This window comes from Sminthopsis crassicaudata, chromosome 5 (genome assembly GCF_048593235.1).
Source record: "Sminthopsis crassicaudata isolate SCR6 chromosome 5, ASM4859323v1, whole genome shotgun sequence".
NCBI lineage: Eukaryota > Metazoa > Chordata > Mammalia > Dasyuromorphia > Dasyuridae > Sminthopsis > Sminthopsis crassicaudata.
Window position 1 is genome coordinate 277,021,754 of NC_133621.1, and position 16,251 is coordinate 277,038,004.

Consider the following 16,251-nt stretch of genomic DNA (forward strand, 5'->3'; position numbering starts at 1 on the left):
ATCAATCATACTTAACTAGAGAACTATTAATCACCACGTTAAGTGAAACACCTTGTTGTAAGAATCCTTGCCTCAAGTATATTTCTCCAGAGTTCTGGCCCATTACAAGAGGCAGTTAGACAATGGCATAGATGCAAATGAACAATGGATCAAATGTGTGGGGAGGAAACAGGGAGGAAGTGTAATCCCTTAAATGTCAGAATCCTGAGACAGGCTCCAGTCACCCTGAATTAGTTACTACTTTGGAATAATGGGGATAGCTTGTATAGAGAGTGGCCCAAGGCCAGCCTACGAGATACAGTTTTGCCTGTTATTAAAGATCTATATTTCAAAAATTCTTAGATGGTCAGGCAAATAATACCAAGGGAGTTTTAGAAAGCCACAAGCTTGGAATGAGACTAATTGGGAGAAAGAGTAGCGAGATTACTTGAGTAACTTGAGTCAGAGTCCTGACTACTTATTAAGTTTCATGATGTAAAATATCTGGAGTTGTAGTAGCCAGATCTTAATGGACTTATTTCTATATTTAAAGAAAAACTGAAAGACAGAAAGAGAAATAAAAAAAGAGATTTGTATTGTACTGAAAATATAGTGCATTTGAACTGAGCCTTCTCTTAGAAAAAATTTTTTCACCAACAAGCAATTTGATTGAGTTGTAATCCAGTCATTATTGTTAAATATGTAAATATTAGGAGACTTTGACTGCCACAATACATCAGGTAGGTAACATACGAAGCAAATATCTTTTAAAGATTCATTGGGAGAAGTTCCATTTACATCTGAAATGCACTTTGTATTTCTGATTTTAGATAAATATGTTTTTAATATTGATTTGATATTTATTAAACACACAATGGTTTCCATATTAAACCTAAATGGAAAGCACATTTATTTTGCATGTGAATATTAACCCAACTTAAAGCTGAAGAGTCCCAGTTTTTAAAAAAAAAATCAGAGGGGAATGTTTATTAAATAAATCATATGTAAAATTTTAAAAAATCAATAAGTTGCATTGTCACTCTTCATTTATCAGAAGTGAGTATTCCATCCCTCCTCCATCTTCAGGAAAGATTATCTTAAATTAATGGACACTTGGACACTGATCAAATTCCAAATCTCCAAGGACAAATCTCTTGGTTTCACATAAGCTTCACATGGGCACTTGGAACCAACTTTACTCCAATAATGAGAGCAATCACATTTGGCAAGACTCTTCAAAAAAGACAGAAAGCTTCTGGGAACATGGAATTCCATTATCAATCACCATTCTTCACCCACTCCAGGAAAAGCGACCCCTTCCCTGGAGCCCAAAATTATGTTTCTTTCAAGAAGAATGGAGCCTTGAAGCTGCTCCATCTTTGGAAATGTCTTTGAGTGTTATCTGGCATCAAGATTGACCACACTGTTATATCTGCTCACCACAGAGTACTTCTGATCTATGTACATGTGCCTGTTATTAGTAATGGTTTTGACTTAGTGATCAAGTTTTGCCTCTGACCATAGAATAAAGGACTGGAACATTTCAGTAGTTCAAACTGTAATCTGCTCTAAGACAATATTTATCTTTCTTTTTTCTTTTCCCTTCTTTTATTTCTTTCTTTTTAGAGAAAGAAGCAAAATAATCTTTAAAAATTAAAAATACAATTTTATTTTAATTTTTTTTTAGATATTCACTGGAAAATAAATATTAGGCAAAGGCAATTTTACTGAAACTGTTTTCATGAAATAGTTGGATGAGTATTAAATTGTACAAAAATAGGAAAATATAAATGAAGTTTTGTTGAAGTTAAGTAAGTGAATTACACTGGAAATTCATTGATTAGTCTTTTATCACTTAAAACTTTCAGAATGAGTTCTAAAGAAAGATTTGGCTTCAAGTTTAATACTATTCTGTTCATAAGCTTAACAGATTTAGCAGAATACCAAGTTATTTCCTTTATTTTTGTCATGTTTTCCTCTTTTATAGAAACAGGGTGTTGGATTAGATCATCTCTAAAGTCCTTCCTACTTTAAATGTTATGATATGATAAAATGGAGAAACCAATTTCAGAAGGTGGAGTTTTCCAGGAGTCCACAAGTAGTCTGTAATTTAATATATTGTGCCAGCACTAGCCTTGGGGGGTAATAAAAGATAGGAGGAGGAGGGGAGGAACAGGAGGAAGAGGAGAAGGAGGAACATGAGGAGGATAAGAAGAAAAAAAATGATGATGATGATACAGATCTCATCTTTGAGTACGCATATAAAATAACTAAAGAACAATAGGATGAATTGACAGACATAGTATAATTATATTTTGGTCAAGCCATATGTGAATACTAAAGAACATTGAAAAAAGCAGCAACAACAACAACAAAAACTGGCATGTACTCTAGATGAGTGACCAAGTCAGTGATAGATGTTGAATCCATATCATGCAAGCATTCATGGAAAGCCCTGGGAATGTTTAGTCTGGCAAAGAAAATATTTATGATGAATTAAACTTTTCCCAAGTTTTCAGAAAGATAGAATGATAATTAGTACAGAGGAAAGTTGATAATAATTAGAGGTACTGAAATGACTTTCTCTGGAAGTAGTATTTATCTTGGGTAAGTCTACACACATTCAGAGAAACCTTCATAGAGAAGATAAGACTATTTGGACCTCAATGGCAGAATATTATTTGGATTGATCATAATGGAGAAAACATTCCAGGAAGGGGAAATCCGGTAAGCTAACTCATAAAATGAAGAATACTTAAGGAAGGAAGCATAATATCTGGAAAATCCACTGAATTTTGACTCAGATATCACAGGTTCAAGTCTGAGAAATTCCATATGTACAACTCTACCTAGGAGAAGATAGGTAAAGGTATCCTTAATCCCTTTGTTTTCTCTCATGAGATTCTCTTGAATTGGTTAATTCCTAAATATAAAGATTAACAAAGATAACATTTTTTGTTTCAGTATTCTTGATATATCTTAGATAATTACAGGTGGATGGATAATGAAATACAACAGATGGGGCTTATGAGCTTTAATATTCTTCAAAAACCTTACAATACCTATCCTTAGAGCTCTAAGCCATTCTCTGGAAACTTAACCTGCCAAAGTTAGGGATGATATGTCCAGAGTCTATATGGATTATACATACCTACCCCCACACACAAACACACACACACACACACACACACACACACACACACACACATATATATGCATATAATATAGATAGCTATAGCTATGTCTATCCACATATACACGTACATGTCTATATCTAGATTGATATAAATATGTATTTTGTTGCTTGTCCTAGCAGAATTTTAGCTTTTATTCCCAGTACTTAGAACAATGCAAAGCACATAGTGGGTCAAATTAAACCAAATCAACAAGTTGACAAAAATCTGTGTAGAAATAGGTTCTTTTTTTATATACATGTATATTCACTTTTTTGAATGCACATTTTTTTAAAAATGAATCATGTTGGGAGAGAAATATCAAAATAAAAGGGAAAAACCATGAGAGAAAAAAATACAGGAAAAAAAGTGAACAAGAAATAGGTTGACTAACTTAACTCATAGGCAAAGTTTTATTAGCCCAAATACTTTCATGAAAGCTGATGGCTCTTTACCTTTTCCCTTTTGCTAAAAAGATATAAGCAAAAGGGATTTATATAGAGATATAAAATAATGTTTAATCCCTAGTATTTAGAACAGTGCTTTATACATAGTAGATCAAATTGAGCCAAGTCAACAAATGGACAGGAATTTGTTTACTTTATGCTAAGTACTGTGAGAAAACAATAGGTGCTTAATAAATGCCAGTTTGTTTATTAAATAGATTTTATATTATAGCAATGTTTTATTAGCTTAAGTACTTTCATGGGAATGGAAGGCTTCCTAGCTCTCCTCACCCCTTTAAAATATATATACATATATATATAATATACACACATACACACACACACACACACACACACACATATATATATATATATATGTATATGTGTGTGTATTATATATATGTATATAATGATATATAAAATAGATATATTGGAAAGTTTTTTTTATCAGCTTCTTAGCTGGAACTAGTTGTCTATAAAATAATGCTAATTGATAAATCAAGGAAAAATAAACTTAGACCTGAGTTGCATCTTGACTCTGCTATTTACTACCTGTGTGAATCCTGGCAGGTTACTATCCTTCCTTGAATTTATTTCACCATCTGTCAAATGGAAGACTGGACTAAATGATGTCTAAGATCTCTGTAAGATCCATATCCATGATCCCTTGAAATGAATGTTCCCAAGGAAACCCAATGTGAGACAAAAGAGGGAGAATCGTCCCCAAAAACGAGCCTGGCTTTCATAAACTCAGAGCTTTCTCCTTGGACCACAGCTTAATTACATATTTGTGGTGTGATATAAATCAGTGCACAAGTCAATTAATTTCTTTGGGCTTCAGTTTTCTATTTTGCAAAATGGAAGTTAGCAGAAATGATTCTTCTTTAGTTCAAACTCTCAACCTGTGTTTCTGTGATTTTGACTTTTCTGAACAAAGATTGTGTTAGGGAATGGTAGCAAATGGGTTGTATTGTTGTAAATGCATAGAATAGAGAAATCCACTATAGATTTTTAGCTGGGAAGTATCATGATAAAAGAACTATTTAAATAAAAGTAATTCATAAAAGAGGGAAACTAAAACTGACAAGACCAGTTAGAAAAAGAAAATATAAAAATGATTAAGGTGGCTTAGGATAAGAGTATCAATACAAGAATAATAATAACTAACATTTATTTATATTTGCCAGGCTCTGTATTAAGTGCTTTAGAATTAACTCTTTATAATTATCAGCTCTAAGAGGTGGGGTACTATTATTTTCCCATTTTAATGAGGAACCAGAAGAAATATAAGTTATGTGACTAACTCAGGATCATTCAGTTACTGTCTGAGGTTAGATTTTAGATCAAATATTCCTCACTGTGTGCCCAGCACTCTACCTACTATGCTAACTAGCTGCTTTAAAGTAAGAAGAGACAAACTGCTACTTCTCTATATCTAAATCTCTTTTCTCTTTAAAAATTAAACTCCTCAAAGGACTGAAGCACCTGCCGACCAGCTGGAGCATTGAGCAAACAAATAGTAAATTGGTTCACTCTTTCAAGGAGTTTGGTTTTGAAACACTGGAAAGGTAAAGTGCTAAAGGATAAAGAATGTCAAGTGAAGGACTTTTTTCTCTTGGTTTGTTTTTGGTTGCTTAGTATTAGAGGCAGGGATTGGAAATGTAATTTCCTTTATTTAGTATTCTCCCAGAGGAGGAAACTCTTTCTGCCAAATGGGACCTTCTCTGAAATTTAGTTGCCTTAAATCAATCAATTAATATTAATAAATATAATAAAATAATCAGTCACAATCAATTAATTTAGTGGTCAGCCTGGAATCATGGAATCAGTTTGTGCCAAAGGCAAAACTTGAACCCCTTGGTTTTCCTGACCCTGAGACAAACTCTCTAATGTACAAAAGCATATTACCTTTTTTTTTTTTTTTTTTCATATTGTTAGATTCTTTTCATAATTGAAGGCAAAGGAAACAAGGGAACAAATCAAATGAACTCAGTGCTAATGAGGATTTGGCTTTCCTTCACTTTTCTGACCACTTTTTAAATGCAAACTTTTAAGTTTCCAGTTACACAATAGCAGATTAGAAATAAAAAGAAAAAGAAAATTAATGAGAAGACCTAAGATATTTGAAATTTCATTCTAGAATTGGCAAATCAATTAATCAATCAGGTCTTCAAGCTATGAATCTGTTACCAAGTTTTGGTTTTAGAAATCTATCAATATTTTTAGTTGTTACTCGTTTTTTCAGTATCAGACTCTTTGTGACTCCATGTAGTATTTCTTGACAAAGATGCCAGAGTCATTTGCCATTTCTTTCTTTAGTTGATTAAGACAAACAGAGAATAAATAGCTCACACAGTTATTAAGTGTTTGAGTTCATATTTGAACTCGTCTTCTTGACTTTAGGTCCAGCTTCACCATCTAGCTGCCTCCATTTGTCTGTTTATCTATATATTTATTTATGTATCTATATATTTATCTCTCCATATATCTATCCATCCATCTAGTTAGCTAGCTAGCTATCTTCCTGTCTGCCATCTGTCTCCTCTATCCATGTATTTATTGATATTGATAAATATCGATGGGTAGAAAGATATATAGAGACAGGTTGATATAGATATAAATATAGATATTTAAAAGATTACATTTAAATTAGAAGTTAAGAACTCATTGCTTGAATTTAACATTGTTTTGTTTCCCAGACCCCAACATGGGTTTAGCCCCCAGAATCACAGTTCTTCTACTTCTCTGAAAAGCTTATTCCTTCTCCCAGTAAATGATTTTTCAATTTATGCTTCCATCTCTCACCTCTCACCTACCTCTGGGGGGACATATTTTCTTTTTTTTTATTAAGTGTTTTTATTTTCAAAACATATGCATAGATAATTTTCAACTTCACTCTTTCAACATTCAACATTCCAAAAATTTTTTCTCCCTCCCTTCCCTTCCATCCTCTTCCCTAGATGGCAAGTAATTCAATATATGTTAAACATATGCAATTCTTCTATACCCATTTCCACAGTTATCATGCTGCACAAGAGAAATCAGATCAAAAAGGAAAAAAAATGACAAAGAAAACAAAATGTAAGCAAACTACAACAAAAAAGTGAAACTACTACATTGTGATCCACACTTAGTCCCCACAGTCCTCTGTCTGGGTGCATTTGGCTTTCTCCATCACAAGACCATTGGAACTGGTGAGGCCATATTTTCAACTGGAGTTGTTGTTGTTGTTGTTGTTGTTGTTGTTTTTTTAATGGAGTCTCATTTACTCCTTCAATGAGCTTAATTTTGTGAAGGAAGAAAGATGTCAAGTGCAGGATTGTTGTTGTTGTCAATTTTTGGTGTTTTTGTGATTAATGGAAAAATGGAATGATGACTTATTTAAAAAAAATTAAGATCTTGGACAGAGAGGAGAAGAGTGGGAGGAAAATAATAAAAATAGAAAGCATTAGATTTAGAACCATGATAAAGGTTTTAAACAAGGAGCAGATATAGGACACCTTTTTTTCTTCTCCTATAAGGATGAGAGGCTGGATTTTGGAGATGGGAGATGTATTATGGTGAAAAGGGGAGAAGATAGAGAAGACTCAATGAATTCTAAATCTTTTAAGCCTACAAACTGAGTAGTGTTAATTTTAGTGATGGAAAATGAAAATGATAATCAATGTTAAATGATAATGTGGGAAAGGCATCAAAGGGTAAAAGAGAAGACCCTGAATAACCATGTTGGGTAGTGTTAGAATCACAGAATCTCAGAACTCATGGAAATTCAGAATACTACCTAGTCCAACCCTTATCTGAATAAGTGTCCTTTTAGCATTCTATTCACCAAATGATTATGTAGCCTTTGAGCCAAAAGGAAGTGACATCTACCTAAATTAAAATTTCCCCCTTCACAAATCAGATGTGATCTTTGACAATACCATATTTTGCTCAGCCATCACATGGAATTACATCTGGAGATTTCTCTTTTCTTGTAGGAGAATGGAATGCTTTGACTATTATTTTCCCAGTGTGGAGAACATATGATGGCTTTTGGTCTTCTACTCAGGAAACAGGGATGTGATTTCTTGGGATCAGCCCCTTTGAAAGATGCATAGAGTGTTTGGGGCTGACAGGACAGTGGGCTGGCAACATGGGGAACCTATTTCTGTTCCAGAGTCAAATGTGGGCTGGGCCTCAGGGAGAAAAAATATGAGTATGAGATCAAGGGTATCCCATTTATTACCCTCCATGCTTCATGAAAACACTTTAAGGAATCAGACATTATTTCTTTGGAGTAAGATTGGGTCTTTTCTACATCACTGTTCCCCAAAATTTTTTCCAGTTTATTATACATAGTGTGAAGGTCCTATACTGAAAGCAATTGTTTTGGACCATAACAATGCTTTATTGCTGGGATTTTCTATAACTTGGCTCATATCTCCTCCTAAATTTGAACATTTTTTTCCTCTCCAACATTGCTGTTGAAAAACCTTCCCACTGAGACAAATTATTTTGTTTTCAAAGTTTCATGACACTCTCTCTTTTCACCCCAAATTTATCAGAAAAAAATCACTTATTTTTAATAAATATTTCATTGCTCCCTTTGAAAATGTTAACAGTGATCTCGAATATAGTTCAGCTTTGTTGTTGGCAGTAAAGATGGCTCACAGAAAAGGCCAATTCTCTCCCTCCTAAAACTTATTTACCACAATTACTAACCCCATAGAAAATGTAATTTTCTCTCCCTATCTCTTTTTGTCTCTCTTGGTGACTCTTTCTTTGTGTCTCTCCTACATCTGTTTCTCTCCTTCTTTCCTTCCTTCCTTCCTTCCTTCCTTCCTTCCTTCCTTCCTTCCTTCCTTCCTTCCTTCCTTCCTTCCTTCCTTCCTTCCTTCCTTCCTTCCTTCCTTCCTTCCTTCCTTCCCCCCCTTCTCCTCTCTCTCTCTCTCTCTCTCTCTCTCTCTCTCTCTCTCTCTCTCTCTCTCTCTCTCTCTCTCTCTCTCTCTCTCTCTCTCCTGTATTTTCTGCTAGGTAAACCTGCTGCCTCTCTTTGTAATCTCATGGTCTCCAAGAAAATAACCTAGATGGTGTAAAGGTTAAAGAAGAGGGATAGATAAGACAACTTTCCCCATACCTTCCATCCTAAATCCATGATCCTAGGAATTATCCACAAATAAAATATAAAAGACATATGAGGGAGAAGGAAAAGTCAAAGGTGACTGTTATTTCAAAACTCAGTTTCCAAATGGAAATAGGGAAGTCTAGACCACCATCTTCTCCATGAGATCTTTCCTCATTATAATCCATCTTGCAGCTGCTAATGTGTTTCCCCACAAATTATCTTGTTTATTTCTTATCTATTTTCAATATCCACAAAATACCATTTTATGATATATATTTGTGATATAGAGGCTTCATTGCCTCTCTCAAAATGTCCAAATCCCCTCTGAAAGCTGAACCTTTTCATTCATATATATTAGTAATTTATATTAAAAGAAAATAATTTTTGATTCATATAAGATATCATAACATTCATATATAACATTGACAACATCTTATATCCATTATTATAAATCCCCTTATTTACATAAAGAACACTTTTCCTGCCCTTTTCATCATTTTTTTTTTATGGAAGTCTCTATAAGGTGCCCAAGACATATTAAGAACTCTTTGATGATTGATTGATTTAATAGGTAGAGAAATTGAGGTTTAGAGAAGCATGTATATATGTATATACACATGTAATATATATATTTGTGATTAGTCTGTTTTAATATCTTTATCCTCATTGAGCAAATTAAATAAAATTTTAAAATTCTTTTGGAATTCAGTTTGGAAGGACTTATGATGAAAGTACTGTCTATCTCCAGAGAAAGAACTGGTTGAGCCTCAGTGCAGATCAAAGATATTTTTCTTTAATTCATTTATTTTTCTTTTTGTCTGTGCTTTCTTTCACCACATGATTTATGTGAAAATGTGTTTTGCATGATTACTCATGACCTATGTCATATTGCTTGCATTCTCGATGAGGGAGGAGAAAAGAAAAAGAGAGAATTTGAAACTCAAAATTTGAGGGAAAATGTTAAAATGTATTTTACATGCATTTAAGATAAAATAAATATTAAATTGAAAAAAGATTGTCCCTGAGTTTTTCAATAATGATAGGTTTAAAAACATTTGTTAAAGGCAAGTTTGTAGAAAGTTGTTTGTTTCAATTTATGCCTGAGATCTTTTGGCCAATGCCTTAGTTTAAGGGAAATAGTTTGGTCCACAGGAGCAAACAATGTATGCAGAAACAGGAAATCTAATTTTAATTTAATTTTAAGTCCTCATTCTTTCATTGGTTCCTTTCTATCTTTCTAACCTATTTTATTACATATTACTCTTCTCCACAAATGCTATGGTCCAGACAAACTGTTCTTCTTACTGTTTCTCCCCCACAAATTCCATTTCCCATCCTCATGCTTTTTACCTGAACTGCTCTCCCTCCTCACCTCTGCCTCTCAAGTTTTTTTTTTTAAACTTTTGCATGAAATCTGCTTGATACATTCAGATGATCATGACTTTAACCCTACTCCTCATGTCTACTTTACATTTGTTTTGTATATTTTAACACATATATGTACATACCTACATACATGTGTGTACATTATGTGTATATGTGCATTGCAGGTGTGTATATATGAATATTCCTCCTCACTAGATTTCAAACATTCTGATAATCATTTGGAGATATTAAGATATAAACTTGTCAAGAGCAGGGATCATTCCTTTCTTTCTCTTTGTACTTCTATTGCCCATCTCTGAACCTGGCAAACAAGAGGTGCTTAATAAAGCTTTATTTATTAATGTAGTCTTGAACTAGTAAATTCACTTTTCTAAGCCTCAGTTTTCTCATCTACAGAGTATTGATAAAATTATTTTTAAGACCTCTTCCAGCTCTAATGCTATACCTCTTCCTCCCAATATTTTTTTTTTTATTTTTCAACTACATAAAATGGTATTTTAAAACTGATTTGCTAACTGTGTATTAATTTCCTCTGATTTGGATGAAGATTTTTATTCACTTTTATCAATATCACATTCTTCATATTTGTCACCTACACTATTCTCTTCCTCCAAATCATCCTATAACATGTAATTTTCACTTCCATAATAATATACTTATTGGCCTGCTTTCAACTACTTGATAAAACCAATTTCAGAGGAAAAAAGTGTAGCCCATATTCAGGCCAAGAGATTAAAATGCTCTTTAACCATTAAAAATATGCGATAAGAAGTATGATAAATGTGGAAATATATTTAGAAGAGCTACCCATGTTTAACCTGTATTGTATTACTTGCTGTCTAGGAGCAGGTTGAGGGGAAGAGAGAGAAAAAAATTTGGAAAATGAGGTTTTTCAAGTGTGAATATTGAAAATGATCTTTATATGTATTTTGAAATAAAATTTGACTATTATTAATTTAAAAATATATACACTAGAAATATGTGGGATTTTTTGCACGTTAAGTATTCTGGGAATAATTATAACACAAAATTATAACATTTACAGATTCATAGCTGAGGCAGAATTTGCATGAAGAAACAAAAGCTTGACATTTGGAGAAATTGTAGGTGGAGACTTTGTCACATTAGCATGAGTGATCATTTCACTCCCTTGCTCAGAAATCTCTAAGGACTCCTCACTATCAATAAAATATACTGCTTAAAGAACATTCTATATGTCAATAATGATGGGTAAATAAAACAGATCAACCTGACTTTCTATAGGAACATCAGTAAGACACCAGATCAATTTCCCATAATATTATTTTTTCTAATATTAATATTTTTACCACTTGAAAAATTTCAGTCTCATCAGGATGATATTTTGTATTTTGATAAGAAATTGAATGCATTTTCCAATGTCTACTGGCTTTTACTCATTGGTGTTCATTACTGTTCAATTCAAATAGCTAATTGCCCATCCTCCTAGAAAGTAAACTAAAATTCTGAAAAATCCTAAAGAGATAAAGTGATGTCAGAAAGCAAAAAGTATTGTAGAAAGTAAATGGTTCTTGTTTGCCTGAGTTGATTTGACAGACATGTTGTGTCTATCACATTCTACCTTGCAACCTGAAAATAGGAGGAAGAAGGATTACGGTCACTTGGAAGAAAAGCCCCATCTCTTGTTCAATGACACACAATTCAGGCAAGCTGTCAAAACAACATGGTGGAGCGCTATTCTTCACACAGTACAGAAATGTTGTCAAGTCATTGAACTGGAAGAAACACAAATGAATGGGTGATGATACGGTTAAAGGAAGCATTTGTTTTTGTGCAGATTGCTTTAATACTTTCCTTCCTTATGAAGATAGGGAGAAAATAAAGCTCAATAATAGGCAGCTCCCTTGCTGGTGATTCCCAAACTGGGTGTTTGTTGCTATTTATTTAGAGACAGGTTAGTATAGAAAGTAATTAAAAACAACATTTGCTATACTGTGTGAATCAAAAATGTTCATAATTATGGAATTGAGAGTCTACTTCTTTCCACTTTGTATCATTGATATGGAACCAGCCTACTTTAGCCTGAGTTCTGAGAGTACCATTTTCTTTTAGTTATTCCTAAGGGATCCTCTCTTAGGAAGTTTCTTGTTTAAGCTGGCCTAAGCTGGTCGAACAAGCAAAGGGAAAAGTGGCTAATAAGAATTATCCCCAGAATTGTGAGAATACCACAAGTTCTTGTCTTCTGTATACAAAGAAAGCAGAAGGCAGTCATAATCCAAAGATCATGAATTTAGAAGAGGAAAGGGCCTAAAGTATACTCAATCCAGCTATCTCATTTTACAGATGAAGAACCCAAGAAAGATCAAGTAATGGATCTATGGTCACACAATTACTAATTGTCTGGGGCAGTATTGAACTCAACTCTTTGTGATTCTATCCATTGGACCACCTAGCTACCAGGAGTTTTAGACTCCTGCCACTATCTTGTGTGATCTTTGAGAAGTCCAAATCTCTGTTATTCTTAGTTTCCTTAACAAAAAACATTGATTAGTTCTTTGAGATCTATTTTACCTCTAGAATAGTATGTTTTGTGCTTCAGTGGTTTATAACCAAAATAATGTACAGATTATAATCCATTCACACCTTTCAGTTTTTTTTTTTTTTTTTTTTTAAGCTTTTGTCCATGCCTTTTCATAAGGTTTTACTTTCAAAGAATCCCTAGGGAATTCTTAGCACTCAGTTACATTCATTATAGATAATTCCACCCAGTATTCTTCAAACATCCATAAAGGACATATATATATATATATATATATATATATATATATATATATATATCTTAAATTCATCTCAACGGAATTTCTCTCTCTCTCTCTCTCTCTCTCTCTCTCTCTCTCTCTCTCTCTCTCTGTATGTATATCTATCTAAATAGATAGATAGATAGATAGATCGATCGATCATGGTTTTCAGGTATTTCAATATTTTTCAAGTTAGCTCTCCTGAATTTATTTTCCAAATCAGTTGTTTGTTTGTTTTTTTCCAATGAAGTATTTTACATTTTATTCTACTTTTTTCATTCTTCCCTTAATTTTTTTTGAATAATTTTGATGTATCATGGAATCATTGGCTTTTACTTGCACAATTCTAATTTTTAAGGAAATATTTTCTTCAGTTAACTTTCTGTATTTCATTTTTATTTGGTCAAGTCTACTTTTTTTTTTTTTTTTTTTTTTTTTTTTTTTAGGTAATTGTATTCTGTCAATTTTTGTCTTCCCTTTTCCCTGCTATAGACTCTCTCTTACATGACTCTCACATCTTTTTAAATCTTTCTTCAATTTATCTTATTTGACTTTTAAAATCCTTTTTGAGCTCTTCCAACAAGGTGTTTTGGGCTCGACACCAATTCATATTCCCCCTGAAGCTTCACATACAAGCATTTTGATAGTGCTGTTGTCTTCTGAGTTTGATCACCATAGTAGCTTTCTATAATCATTGCTTTTTTTGTTACTTGATCTTTTTTAGCCTATTTTGTGACATTTAAAATGGAGTCCCCTGAAGCACAGGGGACACTGTTCCAAGCATCTTGCTCTGGGAGCCAAGTGCCTGGTCACTGGCTTTATGCACTGGGAATTCATGTATTAACAACTTGTTTACTGTGCTGGGATGATCTTTCTTAACTGCACCTGTTGTTGCCTAGGTCCCACAGTTGGCAATTTGCCTTCTGTGTAGGGGCTGGAGGTCTCATAGCTCATCTACTGTGTCACTGGTTTGCTGAGCCAGGATTGAGAAGCCTTGGCTGCTGATCTATGCTGTGGCTAAGAACATCTCTCTGACCTGCCCATACACTATCTAACTGGACTGAGCTGGGCTACACTGGACTGTGCTCCACTTTTATCCAAGTGAGACAGATCTTTCCTGAAGTCTTTCTAAGTTACCTTAAGCCAGAAAATGGTTTCACTCCATCTTTTTGTAGGTTTTGTCCCTCCAAGATCTTTGTAGAAGCTTGATTTAATGTTGTTTTTGAGTGAAACTGGGGAGAACTCAGGCAACTTTCTGGCCTTTTTTTCTTCCATCTTGGCTCCACTCCCACCTTTGTGGTTTTTAAAGTAAGTGTATCAACAAAGAAGAGTTAATTTATTTCTAGAAACTTAAAATGTGCATGTTTGTAACTTGCCTTCTGCATCATACCATCTTGGAAGATTTCCATGGACCACCACTGGTCTGGGGACCACACTTAGAGATTACTCACTTGGTTGAATTGAAACAAAATGGGCTTTGAGTGGATAGCTTAGTCTCAGAAAGACATACTAGACTACATTCTGCCTCTTTCCTTTCTTCTACCGATGAAGACTGAAAGCTATGCCCCCCACACCTCAAATTTTAAAATTAGAACCAAGCTAAATTAGTTCCTTGTGTTTTCAGCTTTTACAGCTCATACATTGTAAGAACAGAAATTAATAATTAAGGCAAAATAAAGACCAACCAGAAATACACACACACACACACACACACACACACACACACAGAGCATGCACATACAGGATGGAAAAAAAATAATCTCTCCATTGTCAAGAGAACAGAACAAAAATATATATAATAATAATTAATTAATGAAAATGAATTTTTAAGAAATGCTCTATGTCTTCCAATATTTGCAAGGGTAGCATTCTTTAACCAACTGTAACTCTGTAAATATGCGCACTTGGAGGTTTTTGTTCAAAGGTTTACTCTTCGTTTTGCCTTGAAGCCACAAGATGCCTTCAAAAGAACAAATATAATTAAGTTAGAGGAAAAGGCTGCCTGCTGCTGCCTCTCCTGCAGTTCATCATTTCTAAGAATGGTCCTCCTCAAAATAGCAGATGTTTGCTGAGTTAGAGCAGAGGTAACTTCATAAAAGGAACACTCTCTTCTGAGAAAATATCTTCTTGGAGAAAAAAGGTGGAACATCTATTTTTCTAACTAAGGAGTCATTTGGGGTTCTTTTCCCCCTCCTTCTTTCCCCATGTTTGAAGGGAATTGAATACAAAATATGGATTTCAACTCTTCAGTCCCATATGATTTGCCTTTTATTTCCTTGCTCCATCATCTTACTTGCTCTTCCATCCTCACCCCAGTCCAGCTGCGAATTGTGCTTTGAAAGGTTTAAAATGAAAGATTTTCTCTTATATCTTTCTCTTCTCCCCACAATTTCTCCATCTGATGTATCTGCTTGATTAAATCTATTGGCCATAGGCCAATTTGAAGGATTTCAGGTTGTTTCTGCCTCCTCTCTCTTCTTTACCCTAAATGAGTGATAGGAGGGAGATTAGCATGAATGAACTCCAAGTTTACATAGACTGAAATAAGCAGGATTTTTTTTTAAGTAAACAGGAACTGGAAAGGGACTTTGAAGCCCTCAAGTCCAACCATCTTATTTTATAAATGAGGAAACTGAGACCTAAGGGGTAATTAAAATTAGAAATAGAGAATATCCTAAGGTCCATTGAGCTCAGTGCCTTTTTTTATGGATGAAGAAACTGAGGTCTAAAGAAATAATGACTTGTCCAATATCACATAGGTAGGAGAAGTAGGGGTGAGGAAAGGAAGCTTTACAGAGAAGATAGATAGATAGATAGATAGATAGATAGATAGATAGATAGATAGATAGATAGATACAGAGAAACAAAAACAGAGACAGATCAACAGAAAGACAAAAAAATTAGAGAGAATGAGAGAGAAAGAGGAGAGAGAGAAAGAATGAGGATGCAATATAATATAAATAAGGTCCTTAAATTTTTGTTTTTGTGTTCCCATTGCTTAGCATGGTACCTAACCATAGTAGGTGATTAATAAATTTGTAGTTGTTCAGTCATTTTTCATTCATGTATAACTCTTTGTGATCCCATTTGAGGTTTTCTTGGCAAAGACACTGGAGTGTTGTTTTTTTTTTTTTAATTTCCTTTTTCTAGCTCATTTTGTAAATGAGGAAACTGAGGCAAACAAAATAAGTGACTTGTCCAGAGAGACACAGCTGTTATGTGTTTGAAGCTAGATTTGAACTTGGATCTTCCTGATTCCAGGTTCAGCACTCTATCAACGAAATCACCTAGTTGTTCCAATTTATAAATGCTTTTGTAATTAAATTAAATTTAAATCTACAATTTACAATTTCTGGGAGTTGTCTCTGATCATCATAGTTGGC